Raw genomic sequence first — 19,078 nt, 5'->3', positions numbered from 1 at the left:
AAGTTCATTGAATAAGAAAGCAATAAGAGATGGGTTTTTAAGATAATAAAAGATAAATAAAATACAAGGAAATAAAAATAACAATACAAAATAAATAAATACAAATGATGAAACTACACAAAATAAGCAGATTGTATTAAAATAATCAAATTTGAATAGAATAAAATAGATAATAATGATCAGCAATAATATGCTGATTAAATAAAATAGAGTAAAATAAACACTTTAATGATGATGATAAATAAAATAAGTATAAACAATATAAATAGTTTAAAATGATCAATATTTCAGCTCCTCTCAGGTCCTCTGGAAGGTCGTTCCTCTGGAAGGTCGTTCCTCTGGAAGGTCGTTCCTCTGGAAGGTCGTTCCTCTGGAAGGTCGTTCCTCTTGAAGGTCGTTCCAGTGGCTGAAAGCAGCATCACCAAATGGTTTTGTTCTGCTTTGTGGAACAACTAAAAGAGAAGAAGCGGAGGATCTGATGGCCCTTCCTGGTTCATAAACCAAAAGCATTTCTGCAAGGTAGTCTGGTGATGAATAATAATGAAGTTTATGAATGCGTAAATGACTGAAAAGGTTCTGGTTCCTTCTCATAGCCAACTAGGTTCCTGGATCTGACTAATAACTGCTATGACTGCTGATGTTCAGTATCTAAGTTTGTCATGATTTCACAGACATACCGGCTAGACTGTGATCCTGACATGTTGCTTGCAGTGTGTTACTGCTAAGTTATGAGTTAATAGACTGTCTAGTGTGACCTCCATGAGACACAGCCACTTTATTAAAGGCGTTAATGCTCCATATTTAATGCGGAGAGGGTGACATTTATTACTGGGAGACAACTGAATGGACGTGTTTTGCATGTTTGTACATTTTGCAGAAAGTGTAGGCCGTTGTGCTGGATGGACTGTGGATCACACGGAGGCTTCAGGTTCTTTGGTGATCTTATACTGTACATGTCTCCACACAATCAGAGCGTCTGTCACTCATTCATGCACGATGACCTTTGATTTTAGTGTCACACCATCGTTTATACATTGTGTGTGTGTGTGTGTGTGTCTGTGTGTGTCGTCATGTATATGCCTTGTACACTTTTCTAAACAATTTATTTTCCCAAGAGAGAGAATCCAAACCAGCATGATTTATTATGTAATAAACCACAAATCTGATTCAGCTCTCATTTTCTCTCCCGCTCTCCTAATAACGCAGTATTACAGTATGCGTGGTCTTCAGGGATATTCATCAAGCTAGAGAGCAAACTAATGGATAGATGGGTAGTTCAAGGACTGATGCTAAATGGACTCTATTCTGATAAGATAGTAAGATACTTTACAATGACTCAGCCTTTACAGAGCAGTGCTGGGATTAACCGACAGACCCACCCCGACTCTGTCTTATTAACATCACTTTGATTAACCCGGTCTGACGGGAAGGCGTGGAAATACCCAGACATTCCGTGTGTTATGAGTACGCATTTTAGCCTTTTCACATGAAGTCTTTACAGCGTTTTTTTGTATGCCATTTGTACGCCAAGCAAATGTCCACAGTTAGGTTCAGACAAGAAAACCACTTAGTTAGGGTAAGGGGAAAAAGTCATGGTTGCGCTTGAAATAAGTATGTCAACTAAGAAAAACATTTATGGAAACAACTAAAAAAAAAACACATCACAAACGTCAATAAAAAAAACATATGACAATTGTCACTAATTTAACTTTAGCATTTATATGTGGATCCATTTACAAGTCAGTACAGGATACACGGTGTACAAATGACACGCGGAAATCAAGAAAGGCGTACTTATTGCACGCCAGACGCCTTGTGCATCATTGTGGTGTTAACACGGCTTTTCATGGGAACGGGCTGCGTTGACATACTGTATTAATCGATTGACAGAAAATTAAAGGTACTATATGTAACTTTCAGAAAGTCTTTGTTATTAATGACACCGGTGGCCGTTGAGTGAACCGCAGTCAGCATCCTGTTGCTTGTGTACGTGCTCACATTCCGTAGGCGCATTGACCAAAACAGTGACGTGACATTACATTACAATCGTATATCACCGTTAATGTCCAATCTCCATGATGCCAACTAGCCCGCCATTTGCATATTACTTCATCAGCTAACGTTAGGAAGCAAAACCATCCAGAGTCCTTCACACATAGAAATCAGTCCACAGGCTGTTAAAGGCAACCGAGAAAGTCGGGGAAGGTCTCAATTTTTAAGTTACATTACAATCTGTTCACACATTGGCAATACAACGCATTAATGCATGTTATTTGTTACATATAGTACCTTTAATCAACAATGATCATTATCAAACAGAAACCAAACAGGTTCCAGCTCCTCAAATGTGAGGATTTGCTGATTTTTTTTTTTGTGTGTTCACTGTGAATTGATTATCTTGCTAACACAGGATTAGGGAAAGGTAAACAACACCTTGATTTGGATTTTTTTTATGTGTGTGTGTGTGTGTGTGTGTGTGTGTGTGTGTGTGTGTGTGTGTCTGTGTCTGTGGCCCCAAACTTCTCCTCATTGGCTCTGCCAGTCGAGTGTGCAGAGTTTCGAGCCGCAATCAGATTAATGCTGAGCATCTCCTCCTGATCGCTGCTCTCTGCTCTGCACCGCCAACTCAATCTGATCCGGCCACAGCCCTCGGGCCGCCTCTCTCATCTGCTACACACACACGCACACACACACACGCGTGTACAACCACATATGTACGCTTGAAAGCATGGAGGCTCACTCACACACGGATACATACAGACACACAGACGCTCCACTAATACATTCATACACACTCCCAAAGTGGCATATGCCAATGGAGATGGATGTTTCATTGTGTGTGTGCGCGTGTGTGTGTTTGTGTGTGTGTGTGTGTGGTGAAAGAGAAGGCTTCAGAGATGGAAAGTGGGCTGGTCAGAGAGACAATTTCCTATTTGGAGTCCTTTGAATCATTCATGAGGAAGAGAAGGCAGAAATCAACACAGAATCAATCTGACACACACAAACACACACACACTTTATAAGTCACACACTCACACACACACTCATGAATGCATGGCTGCTCTCAAAACACACCTAAGGCATGCACCACTTACCCTGACTCACACGTACACACTGCACATAGACACACACACACACACACTGTACCAGTGTATCTTGGGTGTGTGGACGCTGCTGCTGATAGTGGGTGTCAGCAGACTGGCTGTCATGGAGCACAGTGTCTGCTGACAGAGAGACAAAGGACTGGACTCTTCATGTCAGAGAGAGAGAGAGTGGGAGGGCGTGACATGAAGATGCTTTGAGAGAGAAAATGAGAGAGAGAGAGTGGGAGGGAGTGTTGTGTGAAGTGTGTTTTCAGGGGATGAATGTACATTCATGAGCTGTCCAGACTATCACTAGATCACTAAAAACAGACGAACAACAAAGTACTTTATTACCCAAACTGTCCGTTGTAAACCTTCCTCACAGCTTTCATACCTACTTCAACTTTGACTCACCATATCTACTGTACCATAGTTGTGTGCACACTTTTCCTGTGCAATGAGAGCAATGTCAGTTTGACCTCCGAATGAAGCGGTTTAGGTCATCTGGATAAACAGTTGGCTTATTTACAACCTGTCTGATCAGCCGATTGCTCACGTTTGTTGGACTGGTGGAAGAAGTGTTCACATCATTTACTTAGTGTAAAAACGCTCCACTAGTGAGCTCTGTATTACATACTGTACCTTTACTTGAAGTTGCAATCTCTGAGATTTGGTTCCCTTTGACGGCACCAATAAGCAGTAAATGCAGGTTTGTTTTTGGGTCTCACTTCTCAGAGATCGCTGCTTATGATTTTTCCCAGTTCGTAATACTGCAAATGTAAGGTCTTTTCATTTATTTAAATGAACAAGCAAACGCAGGACTTTCACCCAGGAGACCGCTGTTCGTGTTCCGTGTGAAACCAAGTCAACAATGAGGTTTTACCATAGTTTTGTTACGTAACTTCCTTACTTAACTAACGTCCTTTACATAAAGAAATGTACTTATTTTAACCCAAACCGCTATCTTTTCCTAATCATAACCAAGCACTTCTGTTTCCTAAACATAACCGAGTGATTTTGTTGAGTGAGTAAACCTAAAAATGAAGTAAACTTATGTTGGAAGTTTATTTTGAAAAGACACATGCATGTAACGAGTGGAAACTGACACGCCGTCTCTGACATGTCCAAAACTGGTGCTAGAGGGGTACCTAGAGCTTCGTAGTTTGAAGCGTAGGCCAACTGAGCAGGCGTCGGTATTTGACGAGTTGGGAGTGAGAGTGTGTTGACCCTCCACCAGCAAACCTGTCAGAGAAAGCACAAGCAGCCCAAACTGTCCAATCCCAGTTCTTGTGGTCTTAATGTCCGCCTCGGTAGCCCTGACGTGCCGTTACATGTCTGAGCTTTGGGGTAGCCGCGGAGGGTTAATAACACACAATAACTCCACCTAAAGACTGGTGGGGTTAGAGAGGGGCCAGGGAAGTGAGCCAATAGGGAGGAGGTTCAGGAGCCAACGGGAGGCTTTATGAAAGCTGTGCGATGAAATGAGTGTGCGGAAAGAAATAGGAAAAAGAAAGAGGCAATGAGAGACGAGGTGAATTTGCTCTGGCCCATTAGTTTATGCAAGCTCTCAGTTTATACAGTCATGCTGCCTTAAGAGAGTTACACAAACCTAATGGCAGGGAGAGAGGAGAACAGAGGGGGAACAGTATGATGGAGAGGAATAGAGAGAACGAGAGAGAGAGAGGTGTGGAGAAAGAAACTGTAAAATCTATTTGATACAGGTGACACTGAGGCCATGGGGACAGGTAACTGAATGAACAGCGTCCGGCCTGTGACATTATGTGGATGTATTCACATTCAGTGTGATTGGGCCTTCTGGATGCTGCATTATAACTCCGCAGTTTGTTCAACTCATATCGGTGAATGAATCTGTATTCACAGACAGCTTTAAAGCTGAAATCCATCATGGCTTTAATGCTTCTAGATCTGTCTTTTATATAATTGTAAAGTGAATATGTTTGTCTTTCTGGTTGGACATACGTAAAGACATCACCTTGGGCTCTGGGAAGTTATCATGGATGCTGTACCATTTTAGAGACTAAAATATTTTAAAAAAATGGTATAATTACATAGATATAATTAAGATATCATTACTTACAGCCCTATCCTAAACAAGGAAAACAAAGCTTCTCTTTTAGAGCAGAGTGAGACATCCACATGCTGATGGATGTCTTTCAAAATGGCAGCTGCTGGTGTAGCCGTAACTATTAATACGACGAGTGTGGATGCACAGCTGTGTGTGTGTGTGTATCATGCACCGTCACTCGAAGCAGCAATCTGTGTGTTTCTGCTGCTTCATAGCCAACCAGAGATAATCAGCTGGAGAGGTGCAGTGAAGATGTGAGGGGGGTTAATGAGCTGCAGCGGTGCAGTGAGACAGGCCGCTGTGAAAGGATGCTAATAGTAATGAGTCACAGTTGTGGCCCTCTGTCTTATTATGCAGCTCTTTAAAAGGATTTATTTACCCTGCATTTATTGAGGGAGGGTTTTTACCACAGTTCCCTTCAGTTACACGCAAAACTTTAGTTCTTATTCTTCTCCTACATGCGATTCAAGTACTTACACTTCACTTCCATTCCACAGCCAGATCACTAATGAGTATGGGTTGCTAATAGTGTTGAATTCTCACCAACTCTGCAGCTCTACAGAGCTGTTTGTAGCTCGTAGTTTTGTTTTTCTGGCCTTGCTGAAAGGTTCAGTCCCGACGTTCTCATCATGTTCATTTCCAACATCAGCAGAAAGACGTTTTCAGAAAATAAGCTCAGACAAAGTGAGCAACTGGCTGGTGAAAAAAAGTGGAAAATTTAGCGGCTAAAGAGCCAGATATTTTTCTCAGGAGTTGGTGGACTGATGATTTCTAGACTGAATATTGTGAGATAAGGCCGTTATTTAATAATTGATTTGCAATACAACTGGATGGAAAGCAACAGCATTTAAAAAAGAATTGGGAAAATTACCATGAACATCAGCTTGTCAATGTTTCTGTTCACATGTCCCTCCTTCTTACCGATCATACATGATCTTTATTGGACCAAACTAGCTTCCCTATCATCTACTGTCATCACTGTGACATTTGACCCTTTACCTCCTCAGCAACATTTTCTCTAGGTGTCTAATCTAGTGCCTCTAGCTTCTACTACTGTTTGACTCTGATGGCCACTCTGGATGTCACTAACTGTACAATACATCTGCACCAACTTCTAGCAGAAATCTCCATGCAGCATTGTGCATCCATGCTCTTTTGTGGCTGTGTGAAGTTGATTTTATAATCACCTGAAGGCAAGGTGTAAAATATTTAATTCCTGTTGCATGGTTTTCTCACAAGGTCTCTGCTTTCAAGACGAGGTCTGCTGGAATCATCTTTTTGTGTGCTGCTGAAGGTTGTTGTATGTCAGACCGTCCTTAAACCCTTTTATCTCTGAGCCTGCACTACATGGCTGCACAAAGTCTTTGGTGTGTTCATCGAGCAATTTCCACAGAGATTGAGAAAACTCCTATTGTCTGCTATAGAGGACATAGCAGACGATTTAGAATTAGAGGAGGAGAAAAGAGTTCCTTAGATTTAAAGGTTCAATGTGTAAGATCTGGCCAGGATGTGTTGTGTTGCAGAGATATCTGTAGTGAAATGAGCATGCTAACCAGCTAGCAGCGGCCCGTAGTGTCTTGTAATACCACTTGTTCCTCTGAGAGGCGATAGTGAGTCAGCGTAGCGTCCAGTCTGTCCTATGTCCAACATGACAGGAAGAAGACGTAGAGCTGCCCCAAGGGCTCGTGGATAATGCATCCATGGTCCGTGTGCGTTTTGGGAGTTTGTGTACTGGATTAAATCCAAATTGGCAGAGACGAGAAAATGACTCGTATTTTCATTTCATCCTCACCGCCGCCAGGAAACTCCTTCTCTGGGATAAGAGCAGGCGGCAGCTCCGGGGGGGACGGGACCTGCAGTTAGCAGCTAGCCCGATTCAACCAGCACAAACTCCAGCACCCGGGAGTCTGATCCCGGACCTCCCTGACTCCCTGCTGGATCAGCGGACCTTCTGTTGCAGCTGTTACACCAGTTAGACCGCTGTGACTCACGGCGCTGACTGAATTTGAGTTGCTACAGCTAACTGCTAACTGAAAGCCCATCGCCAGAGCAGTCTACTCTCCTCCCGGCGAAGTAGTTTTCCTGGCAGCGGGGATGACGAAACAAAAATACAAGTTGTTTTCTCCTTTTTGCTTCAGCTTTAATCCAATAAACAAACTATCCAATGCACCATAAACACACAGATGGCTAACGTTAACTACAGGCTTACGCCACATGTGAAGATTATAAGATAGTACTGTTAATTTGACAATCCTGCGTATTCTTGCCCTGCTGTTAGTTAGTAGTTGACTTGGTGAGTGTACATTTAGATTGCTTGGACACAGTAGTAGAGGTTTGTCTGGAGCATGTGGCACCTTTTTAATGTTAAGGTCAAAGGTCGAGAAAACAAGGTGAAAAACTCTAGTATCTGTTCTTTATTTTCTCTTCCAGCATCAGTGTCGTTCTTTTCAGTTGTAGTGTCATCAGCTGCACATACAGTAAGAACTTTGTTTTTCAGACGATCTTTATTCATGTCTTTATATAAGATGATAAGAACTTCATATTTTTAACTGTATTTGATTAGTTTGATACCATGCATAGAAAGGCTGGATTAGTGTTGGCTCTGTGGATATTGGTATGGATATGATGTTTACTGAATATATATATATACTGTGTATGTGTGTGTACTCGGTCCAGCCTGCCTGTCTGCTGGCCCCGATGCTAATACATTCATGCCTCAGCAAATCTCTTGTTTACTTCTTTACTTATACTTGAAACTATACACTGTCATCAGCATAAAAACTTTCCCTGCTGCATGCCATTAGCCCATATACTAACTTTTAAAAGGAAAACCACACAATAATAGACTATTAGCCTTCCCCTTGAATCCATACCTCCCTCCAGCGCTGCTCCTTTACTTATAGCATCAAAGTGGGCTTGAACTTTTCGGAGCCCTCCCTGCTAGTTTTCTGCCGTCGTCTTTAAGCATTAAAGAGCTCATAACAGAGTCATATCAGTTCGGATGGAGTGAGGTCTACGGATGATTCGATCAGACAACCATGACCGCTGCTCCCTTTACAACGATGAGCCAGCTGTGGAGGCCCTGACGTGATGATTAATTTAAGTCCTTGAGTGTTTACAGCCACACTAACTGCTTATGAACAGATTTCAGAGTTTGTTCGTTCATGTTTTTAGCCTATAAAGGTGATATCATTTGATTTAATAGTATTTTATATTTTATATTTGTTTGATATAAAACAGAAAAATGCAGAAAATCCTCACATTTAAGAAGCTAATACCAGCGAGTGTTTGGCATTTTGTTTCTTAATAAATGACTCCAAGAATGAATTCATTATCCACTAATTGGTTCATATCCTGTCCCTCTTAGTATTCATTACTGGTGATCAGATGGAGCGATACATCCAAACAGTTCAGGCAGCCAGAAAACAATCTGATTTTGTGTGTTTTTTGTAGTTTGTGGAAAAGGATTTTTTTAGGTGGCAATGAATCTTAGAAGTCTTGTAAATGTTCAACAACAAAACTAAATTCAGATAACTGTTTTTGTTTTTCTTAAAGGAACAGTGTGTTGCATTGAGGGGGATCTATTGGCAGAAATGGAATATAATATTATGTATTCTTTAGTGTATAATTAACTGAAAATAAGAATTGTTGTGTTTTCATGAGCTTAGAATGAGACATTTATATCTCATATAAATGTCTCAGTAGCCCAGAATGGACAAACCAAACACTGGCTCTAGAGAGAGACATTTGTGTTCTCATATTTACCATAGTTTTCCTACACACTTGGTACATGGGAGAATTTCAGTTGGTTGCAATCCATAAACTCGCCTCTAGATGCCGTCAAATCCTTCACACTGGCCCTTGAACAGCAGAAAGCTGTTTCCTGCCTTGAGTCCGTGTTAATTGTAATACTTGCTTTCAACCTTCAATCTTTTACCGGCCTATGAGATCGGACCAAAACTGTCCGTCCCAATACTTGGTTATCTACCAAAATTCAAGAAAGAACATAAAACATATTGGCATTCTAGTTACAGGTATTCAAACACAGCTTGGAAGTCTTTTCAGAACATTTTGACAGACAATGTTAAACAATATATTCTACCTGCACCCTTTAAATCGGATACAATGAATAAAGAAAATACTATTATTGCTTACAGACATGAAACGTCTTTGTGTTGTGACCGTTTTTCCACTTGATGAGGCTGACGTGGCGTTTTTATATGAACGTTTTTGAAAAAAAGAGAAACTTCATTGTGACCTTGTGTGTGACCTTTGTGTTCGATCATCCGGGACTATTTTGTCCATTGAAGTTCATGTCAGGTTTGTTTAGATGCATAGATGAACGTAGATCTCTTGCATTGTTAGAGACAGATCTACTTGTAGTGTATGCGGTGTGATGTGTAACTGTTATCGGCAGGCTCATAATTGAGCTAAAATGAATCCCAGAGCTCGTATCTCGGTTTAAAGGTCTGCGCTGCTGTAACTGTAGCTCTGTCTTTGTCTGTCGGGTTATTGCCCAATTATAAGATTATAGAAGCCCACTGAGGGTGGTCATTAGCAAATTAACTGCTTGTGTTTACCTCCATAATTGATTGAGCTCAGAGTGAAACATGGAACCTCCTATCACGGGTCACCGGGAAGCACCGTGGGCGCCGTTCCAAATAATGTCGACTTTGTGCAGCGAGCGGAGACGACCGGAGTTATCAGACACTGAGACCTGATGCTGAGCGTGACAAAGAAACACGGACTGTACCTGACGTGGTTTCATCCAACTCCATCCTTTAGCTACTAATACTTCCAATACACCTGACAACTGAATGCTTAACTTAACTTTTACCTAATGTTCGCCCGTCTTTTAAATCCAAATCCCAAACTGTGAACCACTGTGTCTTACCTTTTAGAGGATTTTCTCTTTTTGTGAGACCATCTTTAAGCATACGGACACACACACACACACACGCACACACACACACACACACACACACACACACACACACACACACACACACACACACACACGTATGTCGAGAGCCCTATGTATGTCGAGAGCCCTAACTATCTGGAGATCAAAGCAGCCGGCTGGTTTTTAAAACTCAAGTGGTCCAATTTCATTCAGAGGAAGAGAGCCTGCGAAGGCTTTTGATAATCCACTCTGTCTGATGAGATTTATACCGCAATAAGTTATAGATGGAAAAGGTAAAGGAGTGAAGGGAAAGAAAAAATGAGAGAGGAGGAGAGGGGGTAAATTAAGAATGAGGGGGAAGAGAAGGATGATGGAGAGAAGGAAAGATCAAGATAGAGACAGAAGAGGAGCTGGATTCAGAGCTGATTGATCAATTTATATTTTGCTTATTTCTTGAATCTCTCGCAGCGTCTTTAGCCTCTGTCTCCTAGAATCACACTCCATCTCTCCCCGTCTCCCTCTCCTCGTGTTTATAATTCATCTATCAGATACAGAGACACGTAGATGGAACAAAACCCATCGCTGTAATTCATCCCGCCGCTCATTCCTTCTCCTCCGTGATGACATCCATTTGTCAGCTGCCTCCGCATCTTTAAAATGAATCCGTTCGCCTCCGAGTTGCTCCGATTCAACGTTTCTTCATCGCGAAAAGATGCAGTTTGGCAACGGATGCGAAAAAAGATGAAATGAGAGTTTGGTGTCGTGATGACTCAGGGGGTTCAACTATATTCTCGCAACATCAAATCTGACTCATGATTTCCTCAGCATGTCATCTCCCTCGTCTGCCCTTCCTCCCTCTAACTGCTGTGATAAAATAGTGTTTGAGGGATCGTATAAAGAGGTGCAGTCTAATTTGTTTTAAGCAACCGTTAGAATGCAGCACTTGGGGATTTATTTGTATTTTATTTTAAAGCCTGATATCTCCTCTCCCTCTGTGCCATAGAGCTCCATTAAAAACACATCAGTGATCCTCCCTGTTGCACTGGGCGACATGTTCCTTCATCACCATGAACACACACACTGTAGTTTATTCTGACTCAATCCCACATACACCGTCCGGCTGCCACTGATACGCACTAGAGCACTAAATGTGGATTAATACGCCGCTGAAAATAGTCCCTGACAAATGCACTCTTTCCTTTTGTCTTTTTATAGGTGGATTTGTTGATTATAGGGCTGTCAAAGTTAACGCAACGTCCGATATTGATCTTTGAATCGGGCTCATATAACATATAACTAGCATCATATGAAACTAGAAACCCTAAGGAATCCATTGTTGGTACCAACCATGTCATACTAGCTTGTCGAGAAGGAGGCTAAATAACGCTCCATACAGGAAAAACCGTCATGTCCATTTTCAAAGGGGTCCCTTGACCTCTGACCTCAAGATATGTGACTGTAAATGGGTTCTATGGGTACCCACGAGTCTCCCCTTTACAGACATGCCCACTTTATGATAATCACATGCAGTTTGGGGCAAGTCATAGTCAGTTTATTTTTCATACTTTATTTATTTCAAAATTGTTTTCATATACGAAATTTACATTTCATATTTACAAAAGTTTATAAACACACTTTTTTAAAAGTTTTTCAAGGTCTCTCTTTTTCTTCATTGATCGACCAATTCAATTCAAAGACCAGTCGAGTGTTTCTGTTCTTGCTGTTACTGAAGATAACTGCTGCGTTACTGTTTGTGCACAATAAGTAACACGCGTTGTGTTCTCGTTCCAGGTATCAGGAAGGATTGAGCTGGCAACCAGATGACATAAAGGTAAGTTCATAACTTTATATCATTTTTTGAAACTTCAAACTAGAAATCTAAACACGTAGAATAGTTGAACCTGTCTGCTTCTTTATCAGAGACTGAACTCCATTTGAACTGTGAGAAATCTGATGAAACACATGCAGGCTTTGGTCACAACCTTTTATTCACATAAGTGGATGAAAGTCTGGGTCAGATGGGAAAAAAATCAGTTTAATGGACTGATGGATATAATGGCCTGAATGTTGGATAAATGAATGGCTGTATGTATAGAAGGGGAAGTGTCATAAAGTGGCAATTACTGAAGCGACAGATGCATTACCGGGTCAGCAGGGAGAGAGTTTTGGGATCAGGCATGTTAAGAACCGATTAGCTTGACGATCAAACACACATTGGCAAATTTAGACGCACATTTTCACAAAAACGTCTAACAGTTAACCTCTTAAGCCCCTGTAGGGCGCTGGAAGGTGTGGTTCTCCTAGACAGACATACCCAAAATAAATCAAGAATAGCTCCACAGCTACCAGGTCTATATGCATGATCTTGGTCTCTATGGATAGGTACGACCTCAGAGAATTCATCCCCAGTGCCAATAACAGTGTGACTGTTACTATGTCTGAGTAAACTGTGATGAACCAAAGGAAAAATTAAAATTTGTATCCTTGCCTAAATGTTTCCAGATTAGACAGTGGATAACACCTTTATAGCAATGATGCACAGAGACGCCACTGAATTCATTCAGCAACTCCTCGACCACAACTGTGCCAAATCAGATATAAATAACACAAAGCACATAGATTCTACAAAGGTTTTAGTCAGGATAGGACCAGGAGGACTCTCCATTTGGCACACTTGGATACCCAAAGTGTGCCAAATGGGTTTTCTTCCTCTTGAAAGGGAATCTGGCTCTAAAATACTCCTGATATCCACTACAGGAGGCTATGTGACCACAATGGAGCCTTTGGCCATGACATTTACCCTGTGCATCATCACATTCTACCATTGTGCATCATCACATTCTACCATTGTGCATCATCACATTCAAGCATTGTGCATCATCACATTCTACCATTGTGCATCATCACATTCAAGCATTGTGCATCATCACATTCTATCATTGTGCATCATCACATTCTACCATTGTGCATCATCACATTCTACCATTGTGCATCATCACATTCAAGCATTGTGCATCATCACATTCTACCATTGTGCATCATCACATTCAAGCATTGTGCATCATCACATTCTATCATTGTGCATCATCACATTCTACCATTGTGCATCATCACATTCAAGCATTGTGCATCATCACATTCTACCATTGTGCATCATCACATTCAAGCATTGTGCATCATCACATTCTACCATTGTGCATCATCACATTCAAGCATTGTGCATCATCACATTCTATCATTGTGCATCATCACATTCTACCATTGTGCATCATCACATTCAAGCATTGTGCATCATCACATTCTATCATTGTGCATCATCACATTCTACCATTGTGCATCATCACATTCAAGCATTGTGCATCATCACATTCAAGCATTGTGCATCATCACATTCTATCATTGTGCATCATCACATTCTACCATTGTGCATCATCACATTCTATCATTGTGCATCATCACATTCTATCATTGTGCATCATCACATTCTATCATTGTGCATCATCACATTCTACCATTGTGCATCATCACATTCAAGCATTGTGCATCATCACATTCAAGCATTGTGCATCATCACATTCTATCATTGTGCATCATCACATTCTATCATTGTGCATCATCACATTCTATCATTGTGCATCATCACATTCTATCATTGTGCATCATCACATTCTATCATTGTGCATCATCACATTCTATCATTGTGCATCATCACATTCTATCATTGTGCATCATCACATTCTATCATTGTGCATCATCACATTCTATCATTGTGCATCATCACATTCTATCATTGTGCATCATCACATTCTATCATTGTGCACAGTATAATATCAATAAAAAACAACTAAATTGTTTAATTTTGACCCCAAATGGAGTAGTTTTATTATAATAATGAATAATGATCAAGTCAAACTTAGATAATAACTAATAAGTAACAACAAACATTGTTTGGGCACAATCCACTGGGAGAGTTGTTTTAGTCGCGTTAAGGCCTCGTCTTTTAGAAACTATTCAGAAAAAAGACCACCACAGCATTTCATGAAGTTTTTAAAGGCAGTGATTTAACACACAGCTCTATGGTACCGGTACCGGTACCGGTACCGGGTTCGTCGGGTAAAAGAGTTTAACAAAACAAACTGAGCTGATTTAAACTCTGGAAGACACACATGCACGGCCACACACACACTGTACAGTAGCAGCCGAGCCGTCCTCTAATGGAGCCACCACTTATCTAGCTTACTGACCACTGACAGTCCAATATCTGTCTGAATAATGGACGTGCATGCACTATCAGATTAGAGTGGACATTATCTGGAAGTGGGGCCGCGGTAATGACAGAGCGTCCTCTATCTGATCACAATGGATCCTCCACATCGTGTTATCTGTAAGTAAAACTACAGTCATTCATCCACAGGGCGGGATGTGGGACTCAAACAGACCACAGATAAGGAGCAGACGGGACTTCCTCTGTAAACAAGCCTTGCAGCTTAAATACCAGATGCTGATTAATGTAGCAGTGATGTCACACATATATATTGCGGACACTCGTTGTGGCTGTTGAGCCAATTAGAGCTCTGATTAAGAGTTGGAACGAGTCCAACCTCCAGTTCTCATGGAACAAAACATGTAAGATTGCTCAATTTAACTGTGACAATGTTAAAATTCCTGTTTAAATGCCCTGATTCATTTACACCTGGACAATTAACAGTTACACAACTTTTATTTAGACTCAGTTTGCTTCCGTTTGAAGATGAGGTTCAGTTACAAATCACGCTTTATTTGATCAGTTTAGGTACATCATTGAAATATGTGTTTAGTGAGCAGCTAAGTGCGATGAATATTTGATCAAATGTTGTCAAATTCCAGCTGCCCACATCTCTTCACCCATGATTTCATCCACTTTGTTGTTGTTTCTTCTCATTTTGCTCACCAATTGCAGCATAAATTTACAGCAGTGACACTGTACGGAGGGTTAGATGGGTCGAGAAGTGATGTGAGCCTTATGATGTGTTGTCTATCTATCCAGTTGTTGTGCTGCTTTCAAAGTAAAAACTAAACCTGTATGTGTAAATAGTCATTATGTGAGTGTGGTTCTCAGCAGGCATCAGCTTTACTGTGTTTACACTCATGCAGCCCAGTACAACCAGTCCTGTATGTGTGGCAGTGATTGGCAGTCAAGTCAACAATCCACCGGTGCTGTAGGCTGCTGGGATTTAACTGGGATTTAACTGGGATGTCTGCTGTAACAGAGAAACCAGTCGCCCGTCAGTGTAGCAGCACAGTTTGGTGCCATGTTGGGATGATGTCCTAATTCAGTCACATCTACGTTGTAGCTCAGGCATGACGGACACATCTGTGTGTAGGCTACATATGGCACTGCTGTTATGATTAATGCGATTATTATTAATGAGCTACTGTCCCTGCTGTTTTCACAAGAGCATGAAGGACTTCATTTGACATCTCACACGTACCTGAAGTCTGCATTTAACCTGTTTAGACTGCTAGAAGCAGTTCACAGTCGTTCGCCGGCATCAGCTCCAGTTTTCTTGGCGTCGCCGTCATCGTCGACCTATTTCACGTTAAATAAAAAAAAAAAGACCATTGAGGAGAAATCTTATTTACAGTAGTGTTAAATCACAAACATGATAATCAATTAGGGGTGTAATGATTCGTTAACTACATCGATGTATTGATTTATTTTCTTACGGTCCAACTACATCGATAGGTACTCGGCAAGTTGTTCTTCACGGGAGAAGTCTATCGATATGAAATCGTTTTGAAACTCAAATCGATTGTATCGATACTAAGGATTTGCACCTTGTATTTAAGGATGACAAACGTCATATGAAAGTGTTTTTTAGCACTTTTATTAGTAAAGAAATGTTTAACGTTTCACCTACAGGTGCTTTCCCCGTGCGCTGTCGTTTTTCATTCAGAGAATAAGACTTCCCTTTCCCCGTCATGATATCGATGTGCACGCAGCATCAGCCTCACGTATCCAGCCGGAGAGCAGACAGTCCGCGAGGCAAATCATCACGAGAGTAAAGTAAAAAACAAAACAGAAATTCAACTAACGTTAGTCTGACGAAGTTTTAAAATGTGTTTCCAGATGTTTTCATGTATGAAAAGACCCAATGTTTGTAAAATAAAAGGTGTATGTATTTGCCTTTTAATAGTTGTTTACTTGTTTATATCCATAATTAATTTATCCCCGATTCCCTTACAAGACAAACATTGAGGAATCCTGACCTGCTCTGTCCAGTATCAGATATTTATTTCAGTCACACTGATTGAATTTTTTGATTTCAAATCATTGAATCATATTTTATCTCAATATGATGAGCCATATATCATCCTTGAATCATATCAGAACCATGGAAATTGTATCATTGTAAAATCGTTACATCCCTATAATCTATAATCTATCTTTATCAATGGCATCAGGTTGTATTGATCCCCAGGAGGAGAGAACTTCATCAACAAGCATTGCATTGAGAGCTGACATGTTTGTCAGCTGGAGGACCTCTGATGCTGGTTTTGTACAGTAAGTTCTCTCTACACTGCAGCGTTGCAAAGTTTGCAGCCTGAAAATATGTCTCCATTTGTATGTTGGCATCATTCCGCCTCACTGATGCTGAGCATTTACCTTATAGCTTTGTTTAAGCCCCAGCACTGATGCTCTATGTTGAATACTAGCAGGCCTACCTGCCTACTTCAAACTATTGTTGGTGTGTAGCATTTAGGTGAATCTATTGGCTGACAAGGTATACAATAATATGTTTTCTTTAGTGTATAATCACCTGAAATTAAGACTTGTTGTGTTTCCGTTACCTTAGAATCAGCCGTTTGTATCTACATAGGGACCGGGTCCTCTCCACGGAGCCGCCATGTTTCTACCGTAGCCCAGAACAGACAAACCAAACACCGGCTCTAGAGAGAGACTTTAGCATTTTCACATTTTCCCGTTGGCCACCGTAGCTCTCCTACACACAGGAGAAGTTTCAGTCGGTTGCGATCTGCAACCTCACCGCTAGATGCCGCCAAACTCTACACACTGCACCTTCAACACTTTCAGTTTCAGGATGTTTCCGAACAGGAAGCCAGTCGACTGACCGCAGCTGCTTTCACCATCCTTCACCAAGCAGGCTAAAGGTTGCATGATTCACCAGCCGGTGAGTTTAAACTCCCCAACGTTAGATACCTGGTGATTTATCACCTTGTTCAAAATGTCCCTCTTGTTCTTAGACACCCCTGTAACCCTGCACTAACTATAAACAGACACAAAATAAAACCGGATTCATCATCTCTTTATTGCCGCACCTGAAATTCTCAAGCTCACCTTCTGCTCTGCTCTCTTCAGCTCGAACACAACCTCAAACACTCAGCTGTTTATTTATATGAGCAACAATGTCCTCCATACATAGTGCCTGTGTTCCTTTGCAACCCTGCACTTGGCTGTGTGTAGTTTATAAGAGCCCATACCCTTTATGCATATGCATGTACAGTGCACTTAGTACAGTATGTGGAGTGCATGTGGAGGTGTGAGTTCATCTATATGTATATGTGCTTAACACTTAAGGTATGCTTTATGTATGCTAATGGAGCCACGCGACTGGCACAAGTATGTACTTGCTTACTGTGTGTGTGTTTGGCTTTTACTTTTCCCGTCCTGTTATGAGCAGACTTATAAACAAGTAGCAGTGATGGTAAATGGTAAATGGACTTGGACTTATATAGCGCTTTTCTAGTCTTCCGACCACTCAAAGCGCTTTACACTACATGTCAGTATTCACCCACTCACACACACATTCATACACTGATGGCAGAGGTTACTAAGGTGCCAACTTTGCCCATCAGGATTTAATCTAAATACTCATTCACACACCGATGGCTATGCCTCCGGGAGCAATTTAGGGTTAAGTGTCTTGCTCAAGGACACATCGACATGTGACCCGGAGCAGCCGGGGATCGAACCACCGACCTTCCGATTGGTGGACAACCTGCTCTACCCTCTGAGCCACAGCCGCCCAGTGATGCTGCAGGTAGCAGAGGATGTACAGTATGTAGACAAGATACGGGCGTCATTATGCAGCAGGAGCAGCTAGATAAGAGAATGGCTCTGCAGAAATAGATGAGGAATGGTGAACACTTTGATGTATCTGAGACTTGATAGTTGACGACGGAGCAGAAGCTCTCACAGTCTGTTTACAACACCATTTCAGTGCATATTTCCAAGCCTAACAAAGTATAAACTGTGTATTTCGAGGAAATATGAGACAGGAGAACTGGTGGAGGAAAGTTCCGTATGCTGTTCAGCTTCTGCAACAAACCTGGACGAGATGCGGAAGGATGAATATGAGAATGCATTTCCTGTTTTGCTGTGACCTCTGGCAGACCTGAAGGTCACCTTTTTTCACCTTGCAATTTGCGTGATTGGCCGATAGAAACCAGTTAGCTTTGCAAGTGTTTGAGTGATTATTTGAAGTGGCACGCCGTTGCCCTCTTTCGTGTAATAGTACGCCACCGGACTACACGGTTCACAGTTAATGATCACTCCGGTCAATATCGGAAAAACAAGCAAACAATAATTGAAAACAAGCAGAGCAAAAGACCAATTGAGTCGTTCATTTTTATTAAAGATACAGCAGTGAAAGAAGGGAAACAATGAATTGACTGTTAGGTTGCTTAGTGGGACCAGAGGGAGGGAGTTAAACAGGAAACAGATGGACTATATGCTGCTTCATTGCACCAATATGTAAGTACCATATTTAGCTCTGCTGGTGCCTTAGATAAGTTAATTTATTCATATAGCCCTGTATGACAGTTAAGTTTTAAAGGCCTTTACAGAGTAAATTAAAAACACAACAACAAACTAACAAGCCATTGTAATCTATTCAGAGCCACCAGATCCCGTCTCTACGGACCAGCACTTGGAGGTTTCTTTTAAAAATAGTAAAACGACTATGTGATCATTTTTTAAATGGGACAGAGACATGTCTGTGGACA

General features: G+C 41.3%; 1 protein-coding gene across 5 annotated transcripts in view; it reads left to right on the top strand.

The window, feature by feature from the left end:
* LOC141771100 (leucine-rich repeat and fibronectin type III domain-containing protein 1-like protein) overlaps positions 1-19,078 on the top strand; it is a 389,487-nt gene that overhangs the window by 59,698 nt on the left and 310,711 nt on the right. For 4 of the 5 annotated variants that reach the window (XM_074641026.1, XM_074641023.1, XM_074641022.1 and 1 more), the window contains exon 2: positions 11,864-11,903. The gene's annotated coding sequence lies outside the window, so the exon portion shown is untranslated. Of the gene's footprint in view, positions 1-11,863; positions 11,904-16,516; positions 16,617-19,078 lie in introns of all 5 variants that reach the window. The other variant, XM_074641025.1, reaches the window with a different exon arrangement.

The sequence above is a fragment of the Sebastes fasciatus genome, chromosome 7, assembly GCF_043250625.1.
Source record: "Sebastes fasciatus isolate fSebFas1 chromosome 7, fSebFas1.pri, whole genome shotgun sequence".
Taxonomy (NCBI): domain Eukaryota; kingdom Metazoa; phylum Chordata; class Actinopteri; order Perciformes; family Sebastidae; genus Sebastes; species Sebastes fasciatus.
Note: the sequence above shows the minus strand (reverse complement) of the source record. Positions and strands in the feature narration are given on the sequence as shown.